The 27,763-nt window shown below is 43.5% G+C and overlaps 1 protein-coding gene across 3 annotated transcripts in view; it reads left to right on the plus strand.

Annotated features, from left to right (window-relative positions):
* Window positions 1-27,763, plus strand: part of LOC138266027 (PH and SEC7 domain-containing protein 4-like) — a 257,026-nt gene that overhangs the window by 8,722 nt on the left and 220,541 nt on the right. The window contains exon 2 of one of the 3 annotated variants that reach the window (XM_069214336.1): window positions 24,808-24,882. The exons of the other annotated variants lie outside the window; for them this stretch is intronic. The gene's annotated coding sequence lies outside the window, so the exon portion shown is untranslated. The remainder of the gene's footprint in view (window positions 1-24,807; window positions 24,883-27,763) is intronic. 3 annotated transcript variants of the gene reach the window in all.

Below are 27,763 nucleotides of genomic sequence, written 5' to 3' on the forward strand. Positions count from 1 at the left end.
ACCTGAAAAGAAGTCCCCCATATGTTCAAGGGAGGTGGCAGCAGGATTGTAGATGAACAGGAAGAATGTGGATAAACATGACTTCTTCTCTCGCATGGTCCAACCTGTTGTTATGCTGGATATGTTAGTCATGCTGTAATAGAACATCAATGATGATGGTGGAAGTGCTAGTAAACTAGGTATCTAACTAAAGTGGCTTTGGTGATAAGGTCAGCTTTGTAAGCTGCATGCATGAGTGTGGAAGGGGCTTAGATCAGCATGAACAGGAATATGTTTTTCTGCGTGCTTGCTGTGAGAGGTGGTGAGTGGAATGTAGGCGAAGTCATTTGTGTTGCCTGTGCGCAGGTTGAATAAGGATCTATGTTTGTTGAACGTGATGACTGATTTGGCGCATGGAAACATGGAGAGAAAACATGTGGTGCATCTGATGCGATTTGTAGATTGTGAAATGGCGTGGTCCTTAGCTATTACAAAGCTCTTAAATGTTCAAAGAGCAGTTGACCTCAGCCTTCATCCACAATTACTCCAGCATGCCTGAGGAAGAAGAAAAAGTGAGAAGCTTAGGCCTGTGGCCAAGGACTATGGCTGGAGTGGGTTGCTGGCATCAGTGAATGGTCATGTGAGCAGTTCACAGCACTGGTTTTCTGAGATATGCTGCTGTGTGCTGGTCTAGAACTATTTTGCTATCCCGACCTTTGTGGTTGGAAAAGCCTTCAAGCTTTGGAGGTATTCTGGAGTGTGTGTCTGTGGGCTGGGATTGAACTTGCTTTTTTACCTTCTTGGTGGCGGGATACGTTTCCATGCCTTCTGACTGGTTAAGGATAAATATTGGTGTCAGGAGAGGGTCAGAGGAACAGCTCCCAAAGGCTTCGTGGATTTACTGCTGTTTGGTGGGTTTTTAGAAATTGCCCCAAGAGGCTGCGTTTTCCAATTCCCCTCAAGCTTCTGATAGGACCTGCCTCTTTTGTTCTTTGATTATGTTTATTTTATATTGCAAGTGCTTCTTTGTTTATTTACAAATTATTTGTTCACTCGTAAGCATCTTCGTGCTACAAGGACTAGAATAGAAAAGAGGAAAAGAGGCCCACGAGTCATAGTAGAAGAACCAGATCATCGGAGCGTTAACACACTTGCACAATTCTGAGCGCCATTCTGAAAGCAAGGTGGTTTCCAGTCTCCAGACAGTGATAAGCAAATTATTCCCCAGCATGGGGCACAGATGTTTCAGCGAGGGGCCTCCCATGGTGGGCATTCAGATCCTTGGTACATGCATTAGGGCGTTTGATGGTAGTGGATCAGAAGTCTCATGTCTAAAACATCTTTCTTGGTGGCAGGGTTTTTTATGCTAATAACATATCACGTGCATAGTACAACAGACTGCATTTAACTCTGTTTGATGGGCAACGAGTATTGTTTTTATGGCATCGGTTACATGGTCATACTTGTGCAGCTCAGAGCGATTCTTCCAGCAAAGTTCTAGATTCACTATACACAGGCAGCTTTAGGAAGACCCAGATAGAATGGATTGAAGTAGTCAATTCACGTAAGAGCACAGGCGGATTGGCATGTAGTTTTTTTTAAATGAACAGAAGTATCTCTCCTAGCTGAGTAGTCATGGATAGGTTTCCAAACACGAGTGATCTAATCTTGGCTGCTGGAGTAGATAGTAGTCCTATAGCGCAGGGGGCTAGATGGAATCCTGCTAACGGAGTCCGTCATGACCTACCAACAGTAACTACATGCTCCACCCATTATGCTTAATAAGTTAAAGCACATCAAGTGTTGGATTCCAGTTAAACAGTTGTTAAGGCCGGCAGGAGAGGTGGCCCTCTTTTTCTAGCTGAACCAAGAGTCGGCATACATTAGAATGAAGCGACCAGGGCTCTTAAGGATCATGAGAAGAGTTCTCCTACACACAATGATGAGTAGTGGCAACAATGAAGAGCCCTGTGGCACTCCACAGCTAAACAATGTGGCTCAGATCTGAATAATGGGAGGAAAAGTGTCTTGCCAACATCCAGGAATGAAGCAAACCAACTTGTTACCGTTTCTTGGATCCCAGCCTCTTTAAATCTATGACTCAGGGTGGCATGATCGACTGTCTTAAATGCCACATACAGTTCTTGTAATATTAACGCTGTCGCACTAGACTCATCGTTTGCTGTCCTTAACTCATCCTAGGTCAGTAAAAGAGATGACTCTCAATTCCTCTGTCAAGTTGAATCCTAGCTGCCATAGATGCATGGCTGTGGTCTCTAAGAAATCAGTGAGTTGGGCTGCCACAGACTTTTCCAGAATTTTACCACGCACAGATAAGTAGTGTAATAGGCTGGTAGGTGTCAATTATAATAGCACAAAGGCTGTTATTTCAGGGAGGGTAAAACTATTCCTGCTTTCCATAATCTAGGAACTCTATTTAAAGATAACAGTGGTGATAAGTTTCTGTAGTATTGGTGCCCGAGGTTCATGTACTGAGAAAGAGAGTCAGAAGTGTGATTTACACTTCTAAGATGGATCAATTCAGAAGGCGTTCATGTAAAAGAGGACCAGGAGTCGTAAGTACTGCTAGGGGCTTCAATGAAGTGGCTGAAGAATGGACTGGATTGAGTGTGACTTTATTCCTTTTTAGGGTCGAGCCTGCGTCGCATGCGCTCATGCATGCGTATCGCTAGCAAGACGCTTTAGGTATTAGAAAAGGGCTCGGAGCCCTGTCGACGTCACGTCAGTGTCTTTCATTGGTAAGTTGGCTTGCCTGTTAGAATCCGCTTCTTTTGATTAGTGGAAGGCACGCATACGTCATGCCTTTTCCAATGGTTAGCCCTCCTCGAGCGCAGCGACCAAGCACAGAAAAGATGCGAGGCTCGCTGGGTTTGTGGACTACTTTTGCTCTGTTTTTGCAGCGCAATCTCGCTGGGCAGAAGTTCAGCGCTTCGCATACTATCGACCTTGTTACTCAGATAATTGCACTTTTGCCGATAGGTATTATTAGTGTGAACTGTAGCAGCTCTGTTTTTTTTCTTTTAATGCAAGAAAAATCCGGTTGGGAGTTTACAGCTGTAACTCCGACAAATGCGAGACCCTAGTGCATTGCAAATGCTTGCTTGTCTTGGTATAGCTCTTGTATTTAGGAAATTAAAACTTGTCAGCTTGACACAGTACTTTTGTGATGAAATCAGTTTTTATATTGACATGGTCTGGATTGATGACTGTGTGTAACATAGTAAAGAATTGCCTTGGAGGATTGTTATTTTCTGCAAGCCTATTGTGTAGCAAAACAAAAATGCTCTAGCCAGATATATTTTGTATGTTTTCTGCTGTAATTTATATATTTGTGTAGCCATATGGGAATATGACTTTCCCCATGCTATCCACCATTTACTACACTGGGTGCATTTAGAAACACAGACCGTCAGTTAGACTCCATTCCCACACTGGCTACCTACCAATCACCAGACCTGCAAGCCTCAAGTGACATCGCTGGCGCACCCACGGTCGAAGCCCATCCCCACACTCGATGTAAAATTGAGAGTTCCATTCTTGTCACCACAGGTATATCCATAGGGTTATCCTTAGGTCTTTTGATGCAAGCTTCTCATGCTTCTTGCCTGTTCACAAAGCGCACGTCCCTGCATTTGAAAGGGCACTATAGAGTCTGCCCATTCAGTCATTTTCCATCTGCCATCTCACTTCAGATAGCTTACGACCTTTGTGCCAGCTGTAGTTTTCTGTGTTTAAGGACACCTGGCCCTAAAAACTCAGCTTAATGACACAGCCGAGGCATCTGGGACCCCACAAGTGACCAGCCTAGCCTCGTTCTATGCTGCTACTGATATAATAGGATAGAGCTTGGTGAGTTTCAACCTTAATGCTGACACTGAAAGACTAGTTTGGTGCTGACTCAATGTCAGTACTTGAGGGCACCACAAGCGCAAATGTTATTCTAATGCCTAGATTTTAGGGCAGCAGTGAGGAAGGTACTGCCCCAGTGCTGACACCATAGGGTAGGACCAGTTGAGATGGTACTGATATATTGTCAGCACAGGATAGGTCCACGAAAGGTGATTTTCTAATGTTGACACTATGTTACAAGAATAGACCTGACTGAAAAGAGGCCATCCGTGAAGGATGTAACATTAAGTCTCAAACCCTAAGCAGACATACTTATAGCAACAGTCTTGAAAACTTGTTGTCGGTGACTGTCATTGATTCATGACTACGTTGAGAACTGTTATTTCTTTAGACTGGATGTCCCCTTTAATACTGACTCTGCAGAGTAGGACTGGATTAGACAGTGTGCTACTGCTGATGAAAGGTGTTTTTCAAATGCTGAAAGTATATTAAGGAACTTGTAATGTAAGTTATGGTTGACTTGGTCAAAAATGTTTTTGGAGTTTAGTGGCCCATGGCAAGCATAAAGCGGCTGTATGTGATGATTTTAATCTTCAACCCCAGACTTGGGTGGAACATTTTAGGAAGATCTATGCTGCCAAGCCTATGTGAATGAGCAGTGTGGTCGACGTTAAGTTGTCTTCCCTTGCTGGTGTTGGTACCCCATTGTCTTTCGAATTTAAGGATACGCTGAGGGCCATTAAGGCAATCTCTTCGCTCAAGAAGCCAGGCCCGATTCCATTCCTGGGGATTTGTTTCAAGCAGAACCTCTGGTTTGGGCTTCGTATTTCCAGCTGCTTTTTTGTTCTTTATTGGAAGGTGGCCCTATTCCCAGGTCATGGCAGACTACTGAGATCGTCCTGATCCACAAAAAAAAAAGGTAGTAAAGGCGAATCGGGGAACTTTAGGCCGGTCAGCCTTATTGACACTTCCCAGAAGCTTTTTTCACACCTGAATTGCTGGGGGGATTCAGAAATAGGTGAGCACGGTGGATCATATTGTTCGCATATTGTTTTCTAGTGGTACTAGAAAACAGTAACGCTCTACAGAGGCCACTTGTATGTGGCCTTAGCGACCTAAGAAAAGCCTTTGATTCTAGCTGTGTGAAGTTCTAAAACAGATGGCTGTACCTCTCAATCTTTTGTCAGTTTTAATCAGCAAGTGTGCTCACAGTACGGCCCGGGTAAGAAAGATATGGTAGCATGGGGGAGCTCACAGACCTGTTTGACATCTAGACTGGGGTTCGCCAGGGCTGCATGTTGGCCCTGACACTTTTTATGTTATAGATCAATGACTTAGTCCAAATTCTGGATTTCCCTGGCAATGATGCACCCAAATTGGATTCTTGTAAAATTTCGACACTGCTTTTCACAGACGATACGCTCCTAAGCTCTAAAATATCCGTGGTCTGCAGGCAATAGTAGATAGTTCTTTTTTAGCTTTTGCCGCGAACAGGGTTTGGAGCTCAGTGTCCACAAAACCAAATTTATTGCGTTTAATCTGGAAAAATTCTGGTGAAGGGGGATACCCCTTGAGTGTGTTTAGGAATTTGTGGATTTGGGGGTCTGTCTATCACACTGGTTGAGCTGAACCTTGCACATCAGCAAGAGCATCTGAAACTCCAGAAAGTATCTGGTGTTGTGTTCAAGATTCTTAAGAAAGCACATGCCTGTTCCTTTGTTCCTTTGCCTCTGCGGTTGAGATTTGCAATCTTAAAGCAAAAAGCTCAGCCATTTATGGTACTAAAGTTTGAGGATATGCTAGGGTGGACAATCTCTGTAGATTAGAGAATACATTTGTCAAGAGCATCCTCAAGCTTTAACAGAGTGCTCCTCGTCTAGGTCAGTTTTAGTATATTGGCATCTACCCCATTAATCTAAGCCAGGGGTCTTTAAACTGGCGGGACCTAGGAGGGGCCTCCAGAGATCCCTGGGGGGTGCTATGCTCTGGCCAAAAGAAGTATTATGCAGATAATGGTTTTTTTTTTTTAAAGCAGAAACAAATGTATTACAATTTTTAAACAGTAACAGGACTTAACTACAATGTTTAAATAAGTCTAGGCATAAATAAACATTGCCAAAATATTACTAGAATAATTGTGAAGCATTTTGAGGGAAGCCCGATGATTATTTATTTTCCACTGGGGAGCGCAGCATTAAAAAGTTTGAAAACCACTGATCTAAACATTATGTCCAAACCTATCATACACTGGCACAGGCTGTGGTCCCTGGTTGAGTTGGAGCAGAGCTTCAATAAAGCCTCTGTTAAATACAGTGGTCTGTGAAAGGATCCCTTGGCTAGCCTATATGATTTAGCCTATGCTTAAGGAAATAGGGCTGTCCTCCCTCTGGGAAAACCTCAACTCAGCAAAACTAGTATCGCGATCTCTGATAAAAGCCCGCTTGAAGGTATACCTGTGGCTGAAGAAGTTGAAATGTGTCATGGTGGGGAGCTTGACTGACCGCTTTCTAGAAGTGAAAATTGCTCCTGGTACGAAGTGTTCTTTGACATTCTCCCCGGAGTTATGCCTTCTCAACTTTACCTAAAATGGAGATATAGGATTTTGCCTTTGAATAGCTTTTGTGTAAGGTGGGGGTGGGGGGGGGGAGTACTCTAGCTCAGCTAAATGCTCTTTTTGCACTTTAACTGTGGCAATGCTACGCCATTCAGCATTTTTTCCCTGCCTACACCAAACTACGAAAACACTGGCTTATGCCGATGTGCAAGCTTCTGGGCATTCGTCAGTATAAGTCTGCTCTTCGTGTTCTTTGCTCTGACACCAGAAAAGTGATTGTCATTGAGATTGTCATCGTTCTAGCAAAGTTTTTGTACGCTGCTTGGCTTATTCTCAGCAGAGGTATCAAAATGTGATCAGATTGGATTAGTACCTTGTTAACAGCGTGAGCTTGTTAGACCATACTTTTTTATCTGCTTAAAATCCTTCTTTGGGGGTATCTGCACTTGCATTTCATGTGTCTTTGTTGATACTGGTAACTTTTTTAGATGTATTTTATTTTATTTTAGCCCATTATATTTCGATTATGCTGAGTTTTATGGATACATTTCTGAATAAACCTAAACTTGATATTAAGGAACTGGTGGAGGTGGTGTCCCAGTTTTAGGACAGCAAGGTGTGTGCTGCCCTTATACTTCTGGGCATGATTAGAAGAGGTCCTCTCCAACGGGCGGCACAGCAGGACAGTCTGTGGGAGGTGCATGACAACTCTTGCACTGCAGGACATGACTGGTGGAGCTGCTACCCTAATGCTGACACTACAGTTCAGCTGGGTGGGATGTCCTGCCTGTCTATACAGTATTTGATTTCTGTTAGTGAGGGGCCCTGGCACTCATTTCTGTGGACCAGAACTTAATTTAATTTCCGTCATCATACTTTGACCCAGAGAAAGAGAGAGACAAAGATTCAGAAAAGGAAAAAGAAGGGAGAGGAGAAACACCTGAAAATAGTGACAAAGGGAAAACACATGGATGAAAAAAAACAGTACCACCTTCAGAATAAGTGTGATAAAGAGATAGGAACTGTACAGTTGTGATTACAAGAGAAATTAGATAAAGTCAAGAGTAGACGGGCTTAGTATTCAGTAACCTTGGCATTCGGTAGCACGGTGACTGGCTTCCAAGAAAAACTTTGGCCCCTTCCTCTTATTTTTTCATTTATAAATTAAACACTGGCAGTGCAGGCAAATCAGGGTTTCACCCGCCTGTAGCACTAAGGTGGGAGGCAGTACAGTTTCATAGGTGCCACTAGCTGAGCTCCATTGAAACTCCAAAGTCCAGCATAACAGGCAACAAAAGGACCTTTTAAACCTCTTCTTTTCTCCTTCGGTGGAGGGGTTGAACAACAAGACCAATGCGCTACAAGAGGTTGTGTGTGGTATTTGCCTTAAAAACAGTGCACTAAAAATACTAAAAGGCCAAACCTGGGTCCAAATCCTATTAAATGTCCAAAAGGTACAATTCCAAAGACTGAAAGAGATCAATTCAGGGCAAAAGTCAACATAGTAGAATTATAGAAGAGTAACTGTGGATAGTGGGGATGTTTTGCACAGAAGGGGTCTGAGGGACTTCAAATAGGCAATGAGGTCAAAGGTCTAGTTACATATGATTTCAGTCAGAACTCCGAGGTTAAAAGCATCCGTTATTCACTTTTTATCCATCAATAATATTATGTTATATATGGCTCCAAAATCATCTGCCACTGCTTTTAGGTTCCATTCAGAGGCAGAGTAGCAAAAGGGGGAGGGCGGCATACATAAGATGGCCTCTCCTCCGTGCCCCAAATGAAAAGAAAATATACAAAAATACCTTGCCGCCTGCCATCCACCCTTTATGCCATTTATTCCGGAAACTGTTCAATCTCCTCTCCATCGGAGCAGAACCAGTGCTGCACCAACATGCTTTCTGAGAGTCGTGTCAGAGCAGCCAGGAATTTCCTTGTGGCTTAGCAACAGAGGAAAACAACTTTTGTTTCCCACCGTTGCTACGTCATAGCAGTGGATAACCTGATTTGGAATCTGGAATTCATAATAGTGGTGCTCAGTGAGAGCAATACATAACATTGGGGTTTGTCGCTATCATGTGCAGTTGGGCAAAATGCAGTTCTTTTAATTCGTGCATCTGAATAGTCTGTCCATGTCGCTAATGTCTTGGCATGGAGAGTGCTTTCAGTGACTGCAACTCGCAGTTCTGTTCAAGGAACAGAAATAAGGCTCTGAACCTCCAAGGCGGCAGAGGGCAAAAGTGCTTGGCTAATGGCTCCCTTTGGAGGAGCCAGCGGGTCCAATGTGTAGGGTCCTTATGGTGACACCACAGTACTAATGTAGGTGTTGTCCTAAGGCTGACAACACTGGACGGGACCTGAGGAGTTTCTGTCCTAATTGCGTCCTGCAGGACAAAGGGAGATGGTTTCCAAATGCTAACACAAAAGGGCAGTACCTCAGGGGGTGCTGTCCCCTTTAGGGCTCTCAGGACTATTAGAGGTGCTGTGCCCTTGCCACCCTTCCAGTGCTGACACTGCAAGATTAGTGGACATGCTCCCATAAATATTGGCACTTGAGGGCAGGACTATGGAAGCTGTTGTCAGGCTGGCACTCAGAGCTAATTGCATACTTTCCTAACGTGGGCACTGTGGTATTCGGTGCGTTAAGTGCTGCTGCTGTCCTGTTGGTTACTTTTATGCAGGACCTTCCTTGGAGTTTAATAGTGGACATGTGCGGACTAAATTCGACAAGAGTAATAGTGATGGGCTATCCCACGCCACGTTATTTTATGTACTGTCCCTGCTTTATTCACTGCTGTGGGATGTCAGGGCTGAAGCCTTTGCGAGAATGGTCCGCTATATGATGGCGAAATAAGTGCTGCTGCTAGCACTGCAGGACAAGGTGAGATTCTGTCCTTCTAGCTCTGACACTGCTTGGTAGGTACCAAAGCTGTTCTCCATGTGCTGACATAGCAGAATGGTCTAATAAGGCACATCCCTATTACTGACACTGCAGGACAGAAATAGGAAGCCGCTGCCCTCATGCTGGCACAGCATGGCAGGTCTAAGGAGGAGCTGTCCTTTAAGTGCTGGCACTGTATTTATTTATTCATGAGGTTTTTTTATAGAAATTTCTAGATCTGAGATGAGTTGCAGAGTGGTTTAGAGAGACACACGGGCAAAAGGGTATGAGAGCAAAACTGTAAAACAATACTAAAAGCACAGAGAACAAAACAGAATCTAACAGTGGCAGGATAGCGTAGTTGGCCCAGTAATGGGTCCATGAAGATAAGCAGTTACAACAGGAAATTACAGCTGGTGGGGGATTAGAGGAAGCATCAGAACATTTACCGCCGCACTTTGCGGAAGTTAAAGGTATGCATAGGAGTTTTATAGAGCATCCTGTCTCCCAATAATGGCATCTGGCGGTAAATAGATGACTGACTTCGAATTGCTCTGATGCTTAGCAGGGGATGAGAAGAGATGAGTTTGTAAGACCTTGTTGTTAGGCCTGGCTGCTCTTGAAGTGGTTTCCCCTGTCTTTTCGCTTCTGACCTTCTGTTTTTGATCCTGTGCTAAATTTAGTTTTTTCTGGTTTTAGCATTCTGGACACTCTACCACTGCTTGCCAGTGCTAGAGTGTAAGTGTTACCTGTCTAAATTGTATTGGTGATTGGTTTATCCATGATTGGCATATCTGATTTACTAGTAAGTCCCTAGTATAGTGCACCGAGTGTGCCCAGGGCCTGTAAATCAAAGGTCACATGGTGTGTTTACATGTCCTGATAGTGAACTACTACTAATTTCATTTTTCACTATGGCAAGACCTGTCTCTCCCATAAGGTAACATGGGGATTGCCTTGATATATCTGTTTAGTGTAATTTCCCATTAGGAACAGATAGAGATGTGGAGTTTGGGGTCTCTGAGCTCACAATATGAAAGTACATCTTTTGGTGAAGTTGGTTTTTGAATTATAAGTCTGAAAATGCCACTTTTAGAATGTGCGCATTTTCTTGCTTAACCGTTCTGTGTCTCTGCCTGTCTGCTGAATACACGTCTGGGTCAGGATGACAGTTGGGCTGTTTGTGCATTCATTCACTCTAGGCAGTCACACAAAGGGAGCTGAGGTGTGGCCTGCATATACTGATGGCCCATCACCAGGCTGATGGGTCTTCCTGAGCTAAAGTGGTGGGAGGAGCTGACACATGCACCTGAATAGGGCTGTGACTCTCCTCACACAAAGCAGTCTCCGACCCCCTGGAATGTGACTGGGGTCAGAGCATAGAAATGCAGGGTCTTATCCACTACAAAGACTTCTCTTTGAAGTTTGCCTACTTCAAAGACAGAAATGGGTATACATACTGGATCTCTGACACCACATGGTTAGAACACTTCTGGATTGAGGCCATTCTGCCAGGAAGAAGATCTGGATGCTGTAGGAAGGACTGTCACTCTGACTGTTGCTTTGTTGTGCTGGCCTGCTGCGTGCTGCTTCTGTCCTGGGAGTAAAAGGACTGGACTTTGCTTTCTACATCCTGCTTTTCAAGTTTCTCCAAGGGCTTTCACTGACCTTTCCTCCTGTTAAGCAGTCTCAGGCCCGTCCAATACTTCATCTGTCAGCACCTGGACTCTCTAGCTGAGAGTCCTGACTTGCCAAGTAGTGCCAAATCCAGTCCTCGGGCTCTTGGAAGTGTGTTCTAGTGATCTTAAGGAGCAAATCCATGCATCGACTCTCAGCGCCGCTGTTAACCGATGCATCACTGGAAAGATCCGAAGCAGCGCCTGCATGGCTGCTGCAAAATCAATGCAAAGCCTGCTTCACTGCTGTAAACCAACACAGCACATCTGGATTTTCAAGGCATCGTCCCTGGGCACCAATGTTTTATCAACCCCATACCGCAATAAGGAACCAATGCTTTGTGTCTGGAAATCAACACATCACATCCCCTGCCACTAAGGAACCGATATATTGTCTCACCTGCGAGGAAGGAATCAATGCATCAACTCCACTAAGCAGTAACGAACCAAAGCATCACTTTGGTTCCGGTGCCTCACCTCCCCTGTGGCCCGCATCATCTTTGTTTTTGACACATCCAGATACTGCGTGCTAAAGTGATACACCATTGATTGTTATGAATTAAGTTTGCTTAAACTTTTTTGGACTTGTGCATGTTGGATTTTTGTTATTTTGGTCTTATTGTACTTCGATAAATACTGGATATTTTTCTAGACTGGTGTAGAGCCCTTTTGTAGTGTTTCACTCCATTTCTCACACTTGTGGAAAGCATGATGGTTGTCAATAAGGCAGAGAGGAGCTTTGGCAATGAAGAATGAAAAGGAGCACTTCCAAAGTGGAAAATATGAATTCTAGGGACTATTAGAAGCAGCTGAGAAGCAGATCTGAGAGGACAGGAAGTGATGTAGGAAACGCATCATTGTTTAAGGCAGCTGGAGCTTGAACAGTGGAAGGCACAGTGAACCAGACATAGTGCTTTAAACATAATTCTACTAGGGTACAACAAACTGTCAAACAGAATGTTGGAGGGAATGCATACTTGAAAAGCAAGCGTAAGTATCAAATAATCAAAGGGGAATCTGAGATTTCTGATTGATGATACAGGATTGGGAGCACAAGACCTCAGTTGGAGTGCCATATTGTGGGTTCATTAACAAAAAAGACAATCTCAGTTTTGTCAGTATTTAACATGCAAAGAATTGCATCACATTGACAGGACTATCTCAGAAGGAACATCAATGGGACTACCTTAGAAAGACAAGAGACCAGGCTTAGATGTGACAAAGGCTGAGAGAATTCGAGTAAATCAAGATTACTGTATCTTCTGTGTAGGTCATAAAAGAGAAACCACATGAGCGAATAAGAGCAGCCAGGGCGGTGACACAGATGTTAAGTTAAACAGGGTAGGACTAAGGGAGGAAGAACACTCAGCATCACCATGATTGGTTTTGAAAGAAGATCTGAAAGGAGAGGAGGATACTTTGACTACAATTGGGTGTATCTGAAGTGATCCTGGCAAGAGCCTGGCCAGCACAGCGGCATTAGAGAGGAGGCAAAGGAAAATCTGGTGAAACACTGACAGCGGTGTACAAACCGAGGAGGATTAGGGCAGCTATGCCACTAGTTAGCAACTAAAGTGGATTTGGTGCTAGGATGCAGGTGAGAATCGGACTGTTGGGCTCCAAGATGTTTACTTCCACGAAACGTGAAAGGTCCCAATTGGTTTAATTTGCCAATATTTTATTAGGTAAAGGAAACAGACAAATAAGGCGAAACTTCTGAGAATAATAGGATTTGAGGATTTGTTTTTCAGAGGTGGAATGGTAAGGGCCTGTTTCGTATTAGGGAGAGACTATTGAACTTGAGAGACCCAAGTTACATACAGTGCAGTGAGTGAAAGGTATTGGCTGGACATAGATCAAGAGGAGAGCGTGGTTTAATAGTAGAAGTTATGTGAGAGGTTGTTTTAATAATGGGGCAGTACTGTTGAAGGTGCACTGTCTGTCTTGGAGTCTGAAAGGGTTGTTGACTAAAAAGTGAATAGTCTGAATCATAAAGTCAGGTGACCAGTGATGCTCCCGAAATCAGTGGTGGAGACAAACGTGATATGTAGAGCTACAATGTATATTTATACTCTAACAACACACGTTTTCGCAGTAGTTACGTAATACAATTCACAAAAAGAATACAAGCAGGTGCCCGCCTGAGATAACGAGAACACGAGAATGACCTTCAGTAGTAACAAAAGTGTCAACAGTTTCCACTTATTTCATCGCAAGAGCCAAAACACAAGGCGCCTCAATTATAGAGATGCACTCTTCCTTTGCTCAGTGTTATCCTGATCAAGAAAACATAACCGAAGAAGTTTACACATCAGTAACAGCGAGTATTTTCAAAGTATTTTTCAGGGGCACATTACCTGCATTATGTGTGCTTCACAGTGGAGGCTGGTTCTGTCTGATGGGGGTGAGAGCGTTTGGTGGGGAGTTACATACATTGTGTGCACTGTCTGTGAGGTTTGTCTTTTGCGTTTTCTTCCCTTGACGGGTGGGGTTTCAAAGAGTATGTAAGTATGTAAGTTAGATCCAACTGAGATGGTGGGTTTGTGGGCTGTGAATTGCTGTGTTCTGTAGTGTGGTTCTGCATAAAATATATTAAACATGCCACTTGCTTTTATGGGGAGCCATCTGAGGGTGACTGAAACTGCATGATGTGATCGGCTCTCTTGTTCCTAAAACTAAGTTGCAGGTGCATGAAAGTCGCCTTCAGGGCTGCAGGCGCAGTTTTGGGGTACCTGCCTATTGTGCATTGCACAATTTTGGATGACAGTAGAGATTGTACCACATTTTTTGAAAGCATCATCAGGAAAGAAATGAAGGAAGTCTGATTTTATACTGAACACAATTGGCTGCAGAACTGACATCTAGGTTCAGAGTGTTGCGATCATATGGTCTTGGCACAATAAACAACAGTGGATATAGACTCGGCCTAGTTGAAGGTGTAGCGTTTGGCTTATACTGAAATAAGATAATGAGGAGAGACGATCACAAGGAATTTTGGTTTGGGGGGTTCAATCGTAGATGTGAGATAGATGCCTGGGATCGCATATTACTGGGCATCCGGGCCAGGAATTGATGTCCTCAGAGGGAGAGACTTTCTTGTACAGCTGGGTGCTATCATTACAGAAATAGCAAAAGATGTTGGGGAGTGTGCCTGGTGGTGCTTTGTAAAGGTTGAACAGAATGGGAAAGGATAGGACATAACCTTTTGGAACTCCTTTTGGAAAATCGGTGAGGTGAAAGAGAAATTTGTGTATTTAGTATTAGTTAGCAACAACTGCCTAGATAGGATCAGACCCGCCAAAGGACTCTGCTGACCAACAATAACATTGTTCAAGGGTTTTTAAGATAGAGGTTGATTGACTGTGTTAAAAGCTGTTGACAGTGAACGAAATTCAGAAGGCAGGAGTTGCCTTTGCCAATGTGTGTACTGCATTGTGCACTAATGACATCAGTTTCTGTGATGTGAGAATGTTGAGCCTGATTAAAAGGTCATTTTAAGTGGTGAAATTCGTAAGTTGGGTTTACATACAATTTGGGAGCATTTGTGAAATATGGTTTAGATATGGACAACTGTTCTGGATGTGAGCCTGTCTTTTTTGGTTTTAAGTCTAATTTTAAGCAGCCTATGTATTTCTCTAGTGTACGGGATGAGTTGATCAGTTTTGTTCTGTGGGCGGAGAAGGGTGTTCTGGTAATGGTCAGTAGGTTCAGGCGGGTGATTTCGCTTCAGGGACGGCTGGTGCAGATTGATTTCAAGTGACCACAGTTTCCAATTTGGGCGGGGAGAGTTCATTGGTCTTACTCAAGTTTTCAAAAAGTAACATTTTTCGTGGTGTAGAAATATTTGTGTTCTATTTCATGTTGAATAGCTTTTGGGGTGACTCCCAGCTACGTTGCTTTCACCTCAAAAATATGTTTCATTTTAGGTCTTTTTGAAGGCAGTTTATCCCAGCTCTCTGTATAGGTATGCTGTGCTCTGTCCCTTCAGTGGTGGTTTCACCCGGCCTTTGAGTAAAGAGAGGGTAGACCACGTCTCTGCGCTCTGGATGAAGGTTCTGGAAGCTCTCAGGAGATCCTTTTATTGACTGACAGACTGACCGAGTTTAGGATGGACGGAAGAACTCGCCGTCTTTGTTACTCAGGAAGTGGACACCTCAGGTTGGGCTCATACTAGAACATCTCTTCAATGAAAGCTCACCACACATGTTTGGAAATGTGCTGAGAGGGCAGCTTCAAACTATGGCTTGCCTTTCATCATTCCAAACTTCTTGGTCAGTCCTGGTTAGCGGCATCAGTTCCAAACGTGTCCCTTGCAAAAATGTACAGTGTTTGTTTCCATCCAGTGAGGACAACTCAAGACAGAATGACAGATGTTAATCACTCTTGCTTGGAGGGAAAGATCACCAAAAGGTATCCCTTTTTATCATTAGAACTGGTTCAGTAGTTTCTAGTAGTAGGAGAAGGGAGAGTTCTTCGTAGATGATATCAACATATTTGATGCATTGTGGGTCTCCGGAGAAGAGAAGACCACCTGTAGTAAATGGCAATGATGGGATGGCAACTACAAAGCTCCACCTTCAGATCTGTTGGGCATCTTGGTATCAGTGCTGTTTCTGCTGGGGGCACGTAAATAACAAGAGAACCTAGGAGAAAGTACTGTTCACACAAAAAAAAAAGTATGACATCTGTCGGGCATATTATCACAATATTGACCTTGTATATTCAGGGGCAATGGGAATAAGAAAGAAGAGAAGCCCATCTATGTTTGCATTCGCTCAAAATGATATTACTACACAAAACAAATGTAGCGTTATGACGGCCAAATATTAGAGCCTCTATGTTCCTGATTTCTGGACTAAACCTTATTCCTATTACATCACAGACTCCATTGTGTCGACCACTGTTGGACCAAATGAATGTTCTTGAAAATTAACTGGATGACCTCATACAACCCCCAGGGTGTCAAGCATCATTATCGGTCATCCCACACTCGCCAAAGAATCCTCTTTTGGTGGACAGGACCTCAGTTGTATTGTGTATACTGACATGGATAAGGTATAATGGATCCAGACAAGGAAACAAATATAAAAATCCCGGTTACCTACCCAAAGAAAATATCCTCTTTAATAGTGGGGTGGTGAAGGGATGAATAAAACAACATTTGGGATGCAATTGGAGAGTCTTATTGCTCCTGCATCCAGCAAGTCAACATGTTTCAGCCCTATCCACGGCCTGTGTATGTCCAAGCTTTTCGTCTGACATATATGACCAGCACTCAAACATTGAATACCCTTGTAATGTTTCAGCTTGTGATATATATATATCCACACAAAAAAACAAGAGAGAACTCTGGGAAGTTACCAAATTTAGGTGGAGAGCAGCTCTAGAAAGGAGCACCCTGCAAAACCAGTGACACTCTAGATTTGCTCACCTCAAATGTCTCCTTATCTAGCAAAGTTTTTAAGTATAGGATCAGCACAGTGCTATCCACGCCGAGCTAGACAGTGACAAAGTCTTTTGCCATTTGTACAGGAAAATCTTTAAGCATAGGATTGACACAGTGTCATTCTCACTGAGCTGTAAAATGACAAAAGCCATTTACCACTCCAGGCACAGTATTACAGCTTTGGACTGGTCAAATACCATCCATGCCATCCTGGAATGAGTAAAGCAACCCCTGACACGTGTTTAGCTCTCATTAGAGCTCTTCAGAGGGGTTTAGCTTTGTCCAGACACAAGGGAGCACCCAGTATAAGTCAAAAGAAGGCTCATAAAGGTTACAGGGACATTATAGTTATGTTCCCAATTTACTCTTACAAAACCATAGAAATTCAGCAGTTAGAGCTCTTTCAAGTAACTAAAACTTGTGCCCTAAAGTAACGATAATTTGCGTCTTTGCCATGCTTAGTTGACTCATCAATAATTTTATTGCAAATGTTGCAGTGGGAATATGAAAGATGGCATAGAATATGTCATCAATGATATATGTGGAGTAATTAGCTGTGCATGGCGAAGGCACAAGTTACAGTTACCTTAGGGCACGAGTTTTAGTTTACTTGAAAGTATTCTAACTATTAACTGCTGAATTTCTGTGGTTTTGTATGAGTAAATTCAGAACCTAACTATAATGTCCCTGTAACCTTTATATTTTTCTGTGAATTTCTATGGTTTGTTAGTATAGTAATTTTAATTGCTATACGTGAATCCAACCACTTTAGGGCCAGGCCCTGAGACCAACCCCCTATAAGCACCTAACCTTGCGCCATGCACTGCCTTCTCCTGTGCGCAGTAGGGGTTGCCCGCAAGGACTGGGCTGCAGCCAATCCCCTAACCACCCAAGCCGATGTTGTGCGCGGCCCTTTGCGCATGCACAGCAGAAGTTAGCCGCGGCCTCTGTGGGTGTGAAAATAGGTGTGTGAGGCTGTATCTGGTGGTAAAAGTAGCTGTCAGTGTCTATCTGGGTGTGAGAGTGCATACATCAGTGTTTTAGTGGGTGCGCCAGTATGTGTGTGGGTTTGTGAGTGGGTCCATCAGGGTGTCAGTGGGTGTGTGATTGAGTGTGTAACTGTCTGAGTGGGTCTTAAGGGGGTGCACAAGGGTCTAATTGGGGCTGTGAGTGCATGAGTGTCTGAATGGGTCTATGAGTGGCTACATGAGTGTCTGTGCGTAAGTGTCTGAGTGGGTGTGTGAGTGGGAGAATTGTGTGAAAGAGAGAGAGAAAGGAAAGGGAGAGAGAGAGTTTTTTAGGTTTTGATGTCTTATGCTTGAAGGCCCTCAAGGTCCCAGCCGGATCCCCACCTCCTGTGGGAGCCAGCACTGCTGTAACAGAGAGGGAGCTGCTAAGGTAGCTCCCTCTCTGTGAGAGCAATGTTTCTTCTGTTTCCCTGCCTGCATCTTCACAGGGAGGGAAACAGAGCAAACCTCCGCTCACACTGAGGGAGAGTTGTTTGACAGCTCTCTCTCATTGCGAGCGGAGTGTTTGCTGTGACTTGGTGGGAGCTGTCAGCAAAGTCACAACAAACAGCTATGTCCCAGGGGTGGGCACCCCAGAACATAACAGGAGCTGGCCCTGGGGGGTAGCAGTTCCCAGAGCCATTATAGGCCTCCAGCTTTACAATTTGGCCCCGGGGAGGTGGCGGTCCCCAGGGCAGGTGATCTGAAACACACCCCCTTGATTATTCTTGGAATCAGCCCCGGGGAGGTGGCGGTCCATGGGGCTACGGGGGACTGTGCGCTCCCCAGCATCAATTTACTATTCTGCCCTGGGGAAGTGGTGGTCCCCAGGGCTGCAGGGGGAGGGCATGCGCCCCCCGCATCAATTTACTATTGTGCCACAAGGAGTTGGCGGTCCCTGGGGCAACAGTAAGCCCAGGAGGGTGACCCGAGCGCCTCCCCCCATTCATATTTTAGTATGTCTACAGGTTCCTGGCCCACCCACAGGGCATAAAAAAAAAAAAAAGCGGGGTAGCCAGTGCATGTTTTTTTTTTATTTGTTTGCTGCAAATCTGGAAGTTTTGCTAATTTGCAGCAATATTTTTAAAAAACTTTTTTGCCTTGCTGGGGTCCCTCTTGGGCCCCAAGAGCAAGGCTACGGGGTCTGGGTATTCTTACCTTGCCCCTTTTTCTTTTTTTCACTTTTTTTGTGAGGGATTTGGCTGAAGTCAAGTCCCAAGATGGCTGCCAACACTTCCTGGTTGAAGTGTTGGCAGCCAGTCATAGTTGTGTATTTCACTGCTCCAGCTCATCATTATTCGCGAAGTCGAAGATGATCCACTAGTCCCTAGATATTCAGATTTATTTTCCCTTTAATTTCTCTTAAATTACTGAATGGATTTACACCAAATAAGACAGAGTAATATGCGTACCGACAGCTAGCTTTCTACCAAATTTGGTGTAATTCCGTCCAGTGGTTCGGGCTGTAGTTGCGTTCAAAGCAAGAATGGGGTGCACCAGGATCCGTGGATCCTTCGCGCCACTCAGCATGAACCCTCGGGGTGAATCCATGACAGATCCTAGTTTCCAGACCCCAATAAAAAAAAAAAATGCACCCATTCACACACCCATACAGACACTAATACACCGGCTCACAAACCCACAAAACCACTCACACCCACTCACACACGCACTCATATACCCAATCATACAATCACACACCAACTTACACACCCATACAGCAACTCACACACCCACTCACAGACCCACAGCATGGGGTTGGCTGTATGCAGGGGGCTAGCCACGGGCCCGGGCCCTGCAGCCAACACATCACGTCACACGGCCAAGGGCTCCCCATGCACTGCTAACTACCACACATATTTAATCAGTCATGACATCTTGTATGACATGATTGATAATATCAGTGCAACACTTACAATAAAAGTATTGATGACAAAACTGTGAATGACAGGTACACGAGTTATAGTTACTTTAAGGCATGAGTTATAGTTTCTTGAACTAAGTATAACTATTACTGCTGAATTTTTATGGTTTTATGTGTAAAATCTGAACCTAACTAAAATGTCCCTGTAACCTTTGTTTCTTTAGTGAATTTTTAAGTTTTTTTTAGTTCTGTTTCTTAATTATAACGTCCCTGTAACCTTTTTTTCAATGTGTATATATATATATATATATATATATATATATATATATATATATATATATATATACACACATAGATTTATTGAAAGAGAAAAAACGATCATAAATTTAAAAAATATTTTGACATATTGAAATAAACACAGACACACGAAATGTACATGTTGTCAAGGATATAGACAGGCATATACACACACTACTGCAAGATCTCTGCAAGCTTTTTTCTTTCATTTTAATCTGGTGACCACTTTGCATCTCTCCAGGGAACATCACCCAACATCATAACCCAAAATATCAAAAGACATATCAGCAACCAGATACTCTGTACACAGCAAAAGCAAATGAAAAATATCAGGCAAATCGAAAAAAACAGGACTTTTTCTCTCTCAAGAAGAGGAGTAGCCATAAAATGAAAACACCTGAGGTTACCAAACCATACCCTCCTTAGGAGAGTTACATTCACCTTTTAATCATCATCCATCCATATATACATCCATTCTTTCACAAATCCACCTACCATTATATCCATCTATCCATAGTTTTACCCATCCATCCTTTCGTTTTTCCCCACTGTTCCATTCATCCTTCCACTTTCACCCTATAGCCTGTTGATCCTTCAACTTTCATTCATCCTCTCATGCATCCAAGTATTCATCTTTTTACACTTCCATCCTACCTTTCAACCTTACTTCCTTATTTCCTATTAGCTTTCCTTCCTTCCCCCATCCTTTCTTTTCTCCTGCTATACACCCACCCTTTGCGTAAGCGCTCTGGCCTGTTGTAATCTTCTTGTGGGCTTTTAACCACGCTCACTCCTGCTATTCATTCTTTGTTGTGCTTGTCTTAAATACTTCGTTTTTATTGGTGCATTTTGTGAAATGTTCCTCCTTTGTGTGCTGAGTTCCCTCCCAGGCGATTCCACTAAGGAAACATTTTTGTTGGTTATCACACTACGTCACACTTCCTCCTGTTACAGCGTGTGATGGCCCCTCCTCCAGTTTGCTTTTCATTCCAGCCGTGATCCTTTCTTGACATCCATCCAGGAAGCCAATAACTCTTGTGCTCATGCTCATGGCGACCGTGGCGCTTTGAAATGACTTGCTTCTGTCAACTGTTTTACTTTTCATTTTCAATTTATGTGGCAAAAAAGTCCAGTTAGGAATTTACAATTCTAATAGCTCTAACTCGAGCAAACGCGAGACCCATTGCATTGCAAATGCCTCTGTGTTTTCCCTTATTTTCATCATTTCATCCTTTTTAGGTGCTGCATGTGCTCTCATGTGTGATCTGTTATTGTTTATATGAAAGGGCTTGCAGCCAGCCCTTTGCTTACCATTTGTCACTCTTCTTTGCTACCTCCTAACTGGCCAGTGCTGGTCAATTGTCAATCCTTTCCTCTCTGAGGAACGTAGACCAAGCACAGATTGATTTAACGTAATCAGTGCCTGTCTGCTGCTTGTGCTATGGTTGAGGTATCGCCAGAACCCCTTTTAAGGGGCCATAGGGGAATGCAGAGGCTACTGGGTCCAACATTGATGGTAGAGGGCTTTAACTCCTGATGTCCCAGGGCCTGACCTACTGTGGTCCTGCTCAACTGGGTCAAGTATCCCTTTTGCACTTGATTCTATGGTAGCTGTGGTCAGACATTCAAGGCTCCTTCGGTGGGGATGCTGATACAAGTGAGTGAACTCATAACTCAAAGTACAAACAGTACAAACGATATTCAGCCAAATACTTGCTTTTTCAAGAAAAAACAGTATTTTATTTCTAACTCTAAACATTCAAAGAGATGTGACATTCTAATGCAGTAACACAATCCCCCTTGAGGGTGGGGCTCTAGTAGTTGTCAGACAAATCCTTCTCCCACCCTCCTTTGTGTAAACTGTTTAGGGTTAGTTCCCATTCACTGGTGGTTGCATCAGGGAATGCAGGCAATAGAGGCTGTACTAGAGAGTTCCCTTTGGACTCTTCCTCTGGGGCCTCAAGGGCCCTAGTTCAGGTCTTACCTACTCCTTCAGCACGGAAGCATTAGTTTTACAGCGAGTTCCTTCACAGCAAGCACTCATGAGATCCGATCCTGCTCGGAGAAATCAGGCTGCCCGCACTACACATAGCCGTGTCGGGCAGGCAGACACAGCCTCACTGTCCGGAGTGGCACGTTCGCTCTACCCAGTGATTGGAGCAGCTCCCATCTAGCAACTGTGTGGTAAGTTAAGTTCTCCCCAGTGGGGGAATTCCGTGCTTCAGCTCCTGACAGGAATCCAATGAGGGTGTGTTGTCCTGTTTGGCATCTTCTGGTCAACAGGGGCAAATCAGAGCATATTTTTTGGTGCAGCTAGTCTTGCCGAGCACAGCCTCACTTTAGTCCCGGGTGACAGCCCAAAGTCTTTGATGATTTAATCGTGGCAGCTCCCCTCAGCATACGAGGTTGCTGTGGAACCTTCCTGACGCAACATAGACTCCTCTGGTGCAGTCGCTTGTACCACGGCGGCCCCTCCTGGCATATGTGTTAGCTGCTCAGGCGTTCTTGAGTCCTGGCACACTGGTCCCACAACGTCTTGGCACCTGGCCACCCTGGTGGTCTTGGTATCCCAGTGTGAAGTTTCCTCACCCAGCAGGGACATAGCAGACCTTGGCCCTAGTCCGTGGCCTTGGCCCCATTCCTGGTCACAGGCAGAAGTCTTGCAGAACTTCTCATGCGCCTTCTTGACAGATTACAATTTTTTAGAAACTCAACCTCCTGCCCACAACTCAATTCATAGGGGTGACCGGAGTTCAAACCTGGATGTCAGACACAGTGCATCTAAGCGTTACTAGCAGACCCTCAATGCTACTTTTTATACTTTTTTATTAGTCCCATCTCCCTTCCTGAGATGTGCACAGGCCCCCTCATTGTAATCTACATTTCAAAAGACTGCTCTTTGAATTAGAGATAAAGGGAATCTCCTTCTGTTACCATAGTTGTGTACCTACCCAGCTTACATGAATGCAGCAATACACAAATCTGTCTGGGGGGGATTCCTCACCACCTCATGTTTTTACCAGGCAGGCCTGGGCTTCCCAAAATGCAACCCAGGGTTCTCCACACAATATACAATTGCCGGTATGCTTAGTGTACATTGATATCGCTTTTCTTCACTGTTTCACACTGTTCAGCACAAATAACTCTATACATTGTACCCTCACATGTACACATGTGTTCAGCAAACACACTCAGTCTGCATGCACTGTTCAGCACTGGTGCTTTTCTATCTTTAACAAGGATGTGTTATTTCAAAATGCACACACTGCCATCACACACACTCGCTATATGCGTTGTACACTCCTCACTCTTCATGTCTTGTACTTCACACTAACACACATACTCAGCACATGCTGTTCCTGTGCTTACACTGCACCGCACTACATCTCTCATGTAATGTATTCCTCTCAGGCATACAAACACCCAGTACATGTACTAACCACACATGCACTGCACAGTACTGCTCCATCCTTGTACTATACCCTTTCCTGGCGCACATACAACCAATGCAGAGTCACTACTCCTGAGCTATGCAGCACTCCACATCTTACCTGATGTAGGCCAACAGTGAGTTAGGCACACAACAGCAGAACCTTTAAATAGCATGATTGAGCCTGTAGACCTCACCCCAATGACACAGGTAAAAAGGTCCTCTCCACTTCTACTGATCACTACACAGTAAGATGCCAACACTGATCTCATTCTGCTTGACTCCAGGTGAGGGCAGTAACCCTTGGCACCCAGTGCCCCCCTCCTGCGCGTGTTAAGCGGGAAGTTCTCTATGCCCCAGCACTCAACTAGTGGCCAAAAGAACCCTGCTGTAAACACATTTGCTAAAATTACAAAATGATTCATTTTCATTGAGCCCAGAGCGGTATACATACTTTACCTGCAGAAAAAAGGATGCATTTAACCTGACCTAACCTACCTCTGTACCCCAAATTCTCTTGGTCACCTCATGGTTTGTTAAAGTATCTGCCCAACTTAATTTTATTCAGTGGGTTACTGCGAGAACCCGGTTGTGGTTCTTGCAACTTCCTCATAAGTTGTGTTCTGTACATCTCACCAAGCCCATCCTGCTTCTTGGAAGTTGCGTGTGTGGTTTTGGTAGTCGCTGCCCCCGTACCATACTTCAGGAGTTTCTAAATCGTTCCTCATTAATTTGCTCACTCTGTGGCATCACTGTGGTATATCTTGGACCCCCTTCTTAAGCAGGTGCGTAGAAATACTTGCTCTCAACCTTTACTCTAACATTAGTTTAGTTCTTTTACTTCTAATCTAGGCTAAGAAGCACTTATGCGCAACATCCTGGTAGCCATGACAACCCAGAGTCCATCCATTGGCTGTTATTAAGACGGAGGAAGTGGTTTGCGGCGTCTAACAGGAAGTAAACTCTGTATTTGCCAGCACTGTAGCTAGTGCAAAGGAAATGTCACCTCTTCTCTTGTACCGCCCTCCACAGGACGAGAGAGAGCCTCGACATAGATGCGAATAATTAGAATTGTAAGCACATTTCGAAAACAGACTCAGGAAATTCTGCTTCCTGTGGCTGTTTCAACAGATGTTTATCTAGTGTCAACTTGCAGGTGCATGTAGAAGGGTATGGTAGCACAGTTTGCCTCTCAAAGTCACTGAGATACTTGTCAGGTCCTCTTAAGCGCCCCCTGCTCAAAATCAAGGACTTGGCTTCACAGAGAAACAATGTGCGAACCTACAGCACTTTAAATTAGGAGATGCAATTTTATAATGGCGTTTCTTAAAGTATGGTGGTGAAATGGCTTATGTCCATATGAGCGCTACAATAGCTGCTCAGTCGTCAGTACAAAGGGAAATTCAGCAGGACACTTCACTATCACTATTAATTTTTGCTTTGGTACTGAAACATTGGGCAGACTGCTAAGACACAGGCATAGACAAGATGGGGAGACGGCACGCATTTTCTCAAAATAGGGCAGCAAAATTTTTTTAGTATATATTAAAATCTCAATGGTAACCATACCATATATGTACCACTGTGCATAAAGAAATCTATACTAGACCAATTCACATCATAAACATACTTGGAAATGTCACCGTAAAGGCTATTCCATTTTTAGACATGAGAAAAAAAGCGTGTGTGTGTATAGGTCGCCAGTAGGTAGTTATAGTTAGGACCTAGTTTCCATAGGAAGAGTGTTTTTTTTTGCCAATAACATTGGCATCGTTTGACGAATCTTCATTAAACTTTCAGAGCTTATACTTCAGTCAGTTCATCTGCTGTCTTGAACGTTTCGGAGTGATCCATCTAGCGACGGCTGAGAAAAAGGTAAGTGGGGAGCTCAAAACATGTTTTTCCCATTCATTTTTCTATATGGTCTTAAGATACGCCTACAGGCAAAACCACTGAATGGAAGTAAACCAAATTTGGGAGAAAGCTAGATCTCGGTGCGCAGATTGTGCTTTTTGTGATATGGTTCAGTTCAGTTCAATGGTTTTGGAGTTATTTAAGGTTAAAAAAATATAGATATCTTGGAGCTGGCGATCCAGGGGGGAGAAGCAAAGCCCTGATTAGCTGGCTGCAACCTAACAGAAAAGTTGCAGCCGCCATTTTGTCTGTCACATCAGCTGGGGGGATGGAAAAAGAAGAGTGCAAAAACACATAAGGGGTCAGGATACAGGTATCCTGACCCCATAGGATACATAAAGGGTCCTCATGGGCAGAAAATTGCCCAGTTTTGTTTTTTGTCTGATCTGCTGCCATAGGCCAGGCCCTGCGGCCAACCCTCGCTGCGCACAGTCAAAGGCCATGCGTGGCGCTGGTTATATTAAATGTGTGTGTGTGCTAAAAAAAACAGAAACTCAGTGAAAAAAACAAAAGTCACAGGGATGTTATAGTTAGGTTCTTAATTTACATGCATAAAACCATAGCAATTCAGCAGTTATAGTTATGTTTAACTCAGGTAACAATAGCTCGCTCCCTAAAGTAGCTATAACTCGCGCCTTTGCCATGCATAGCTAATTACTCCATATATTATTATATTATTGATGACACCTTCTATGGCATCATTGATTTTATCACTGGAACATCTGCAATAATATTATTGATGAGAAAACTGTGCATAGCAGAGGTGCAAGTTATAATTACCTTGGGGTGCGAGTTATACTTGATCATGAGTTAACCATAACTATAACTGCTGAATTTCTGCAACCTTTGTTTTTTATATATATATAATGAGTATGAAGGTTTGTTTTTATTTAACACTGGATGAACTACCCCATGTCATAGATGTTGAGGCATATTGCTCTAAAGTGATAGTGATTCAACTTATATCATGCATATTACTCAATATGCTCATTCCGGTCCCTGAAACACATACAACAATGGTTTCTAGGGACCCAGTCATCATGCTAATTTCTGATAACTATTTTAAGCAATTATATCATTTATTACGGGAGCTTTTATGGAATCATGGAACTGCATATACAGCACTTAAAATATAGAAATTGTCCCGGGTGCAAGGGGTATGTGAGTTCCTGATTTCAAGTACTGTTATTTGGTGACACAACTAGAATACGTTGTGCTATGGTTTACAAACACAAGCACAGATTTAATACTTAACTAATAGCACCTCTACTGTTTGCTGCTATACCACAATTAACCAGGAATATTGTGAGCAAATTACCACAACACATATCGGTAACAGGCACCCGAAGGTTAAAAAAAATTGGTATACATATATTTACATACTCTGACTCTATCTAGTGCACATTTCTAAATTGCTTTTTGTCTGCATGTATTAATTTAATGAGTGTTGAGGAAGCTCCAAATACATTAAAATGTTTGTACATCGATGAAATACTGTTGAGTTTTGCATAATTCTATAATTGTTGGGGAGTCTGTAGGATTAGTTTTCATAGCTCTTCACCTCCCCTTCTTTGAAATAATATTCCTCTATCCTAACAATACCTAATCTACCACAGCATGTGTATTCATTGCACCAACCATTTATGTGAAATCACATAGTCCCCACTATTGATCACACCTGACTCTTATTAATCTATCTCCACAAATAATCTGGAGCGAAATCATGAAATTGTTTCCTTGAGAGCACAAGACTAAATCCTAATAACCAGCAATATTTAATAATCATTGAATTAACCACTTACCTTAGGTTCTGGAGTAGTGTGCTTTTTGACATCAAGCATTTCAGCACTTTGTCAGAGGTGGCAAATGCTATATAAATGCTGTATTAGAAGCCTGGTCAGGTTAGTAAAGGACTTCAAACAATAAGTAGGTGATTTGCCCAACAGAGCCCCGCTTACAGGGAGGGTGGGGGATTCCTTTTCAATGAATTGCCCCAAGGGATACACCCTACCTAGTGTTTCAGTACTAAACCAAACATGGGGTATCCCTTCCCTATCAGGAGAAAGTCCTTTCCCATGTGGTTATAACTAGTCATTAGTTAACACAGAAAAAAAGAGATCAACTTGTTTCAGTCCGTATTCTGGTCCCATTTTGGGATTATAGTCCTACCACGCCTTTTAAACTGTGAATGAATGTAATACCGGGGCTAATAACATAGCAATGCCCTGACGAAAGTCATGGACCTTAGAGGCTGTGGGATAGGGGCTAAAACATGTTGACGGTTATAATAGGGTCATAGGACCATCATATCGTAACCCCTTTCAAGATCAGTTTTAATCTATGCCCACCTAGAACACTAGTAAAGGGAAATCTAGACCGGTCTGTGGTATTTTTATATTTTCTAGGTACCTCGGTCAGCAAAATATCAAAAGTGCTCCCTGAAATATGGTCGAGCCCATCCTGGTTTTTAGGGACCAGGATGATACCTGATTTTGAGCTTGCCACTACTAGAGTTGGTGAGGGTCTTACAAAAGGAAAATATGTATTTGTGTTAACTAATGACTAGGTACTCACATCGTGAAGGACTTTCTCCAGATAGGCAAGGGATACCCCAGGTTTGATTTAGTAATGGACTTCCTCTGTTACTTGCTGATATTATTGGGGCTACCCGTGCTGAAGAAACCACCAGTTGATCCTTGCTCTCCGTGTACCTATTTAGAGTCACTACTTCCATTCTCCAAGGCTTTGAACTCCCTGGACTTTAACCTCCTCCCTAACAGCTTATTCAATCCACTCAGTTCAGACCTCCACTTGCTGTACTCAGCCGAGACCAAACGTGCTC

The sequence above is a fragment of the Pleurodeles waltl genome, chromosome 11 (genome assembly GCF_031143425.1).
Source record: "Pleurodeles waltl isolate 20211129_DDA chromosome 11, aPleWal1.hap1.20221129, whole genome shotgun sequence".
Taxonomy (NCBI): domain Eukaryota; kingdom Metazoa; phylum Chordata; class Amphibia; order Caudata; family Salamandridae; genus Pleurodeles; species Pleurodeles waltl.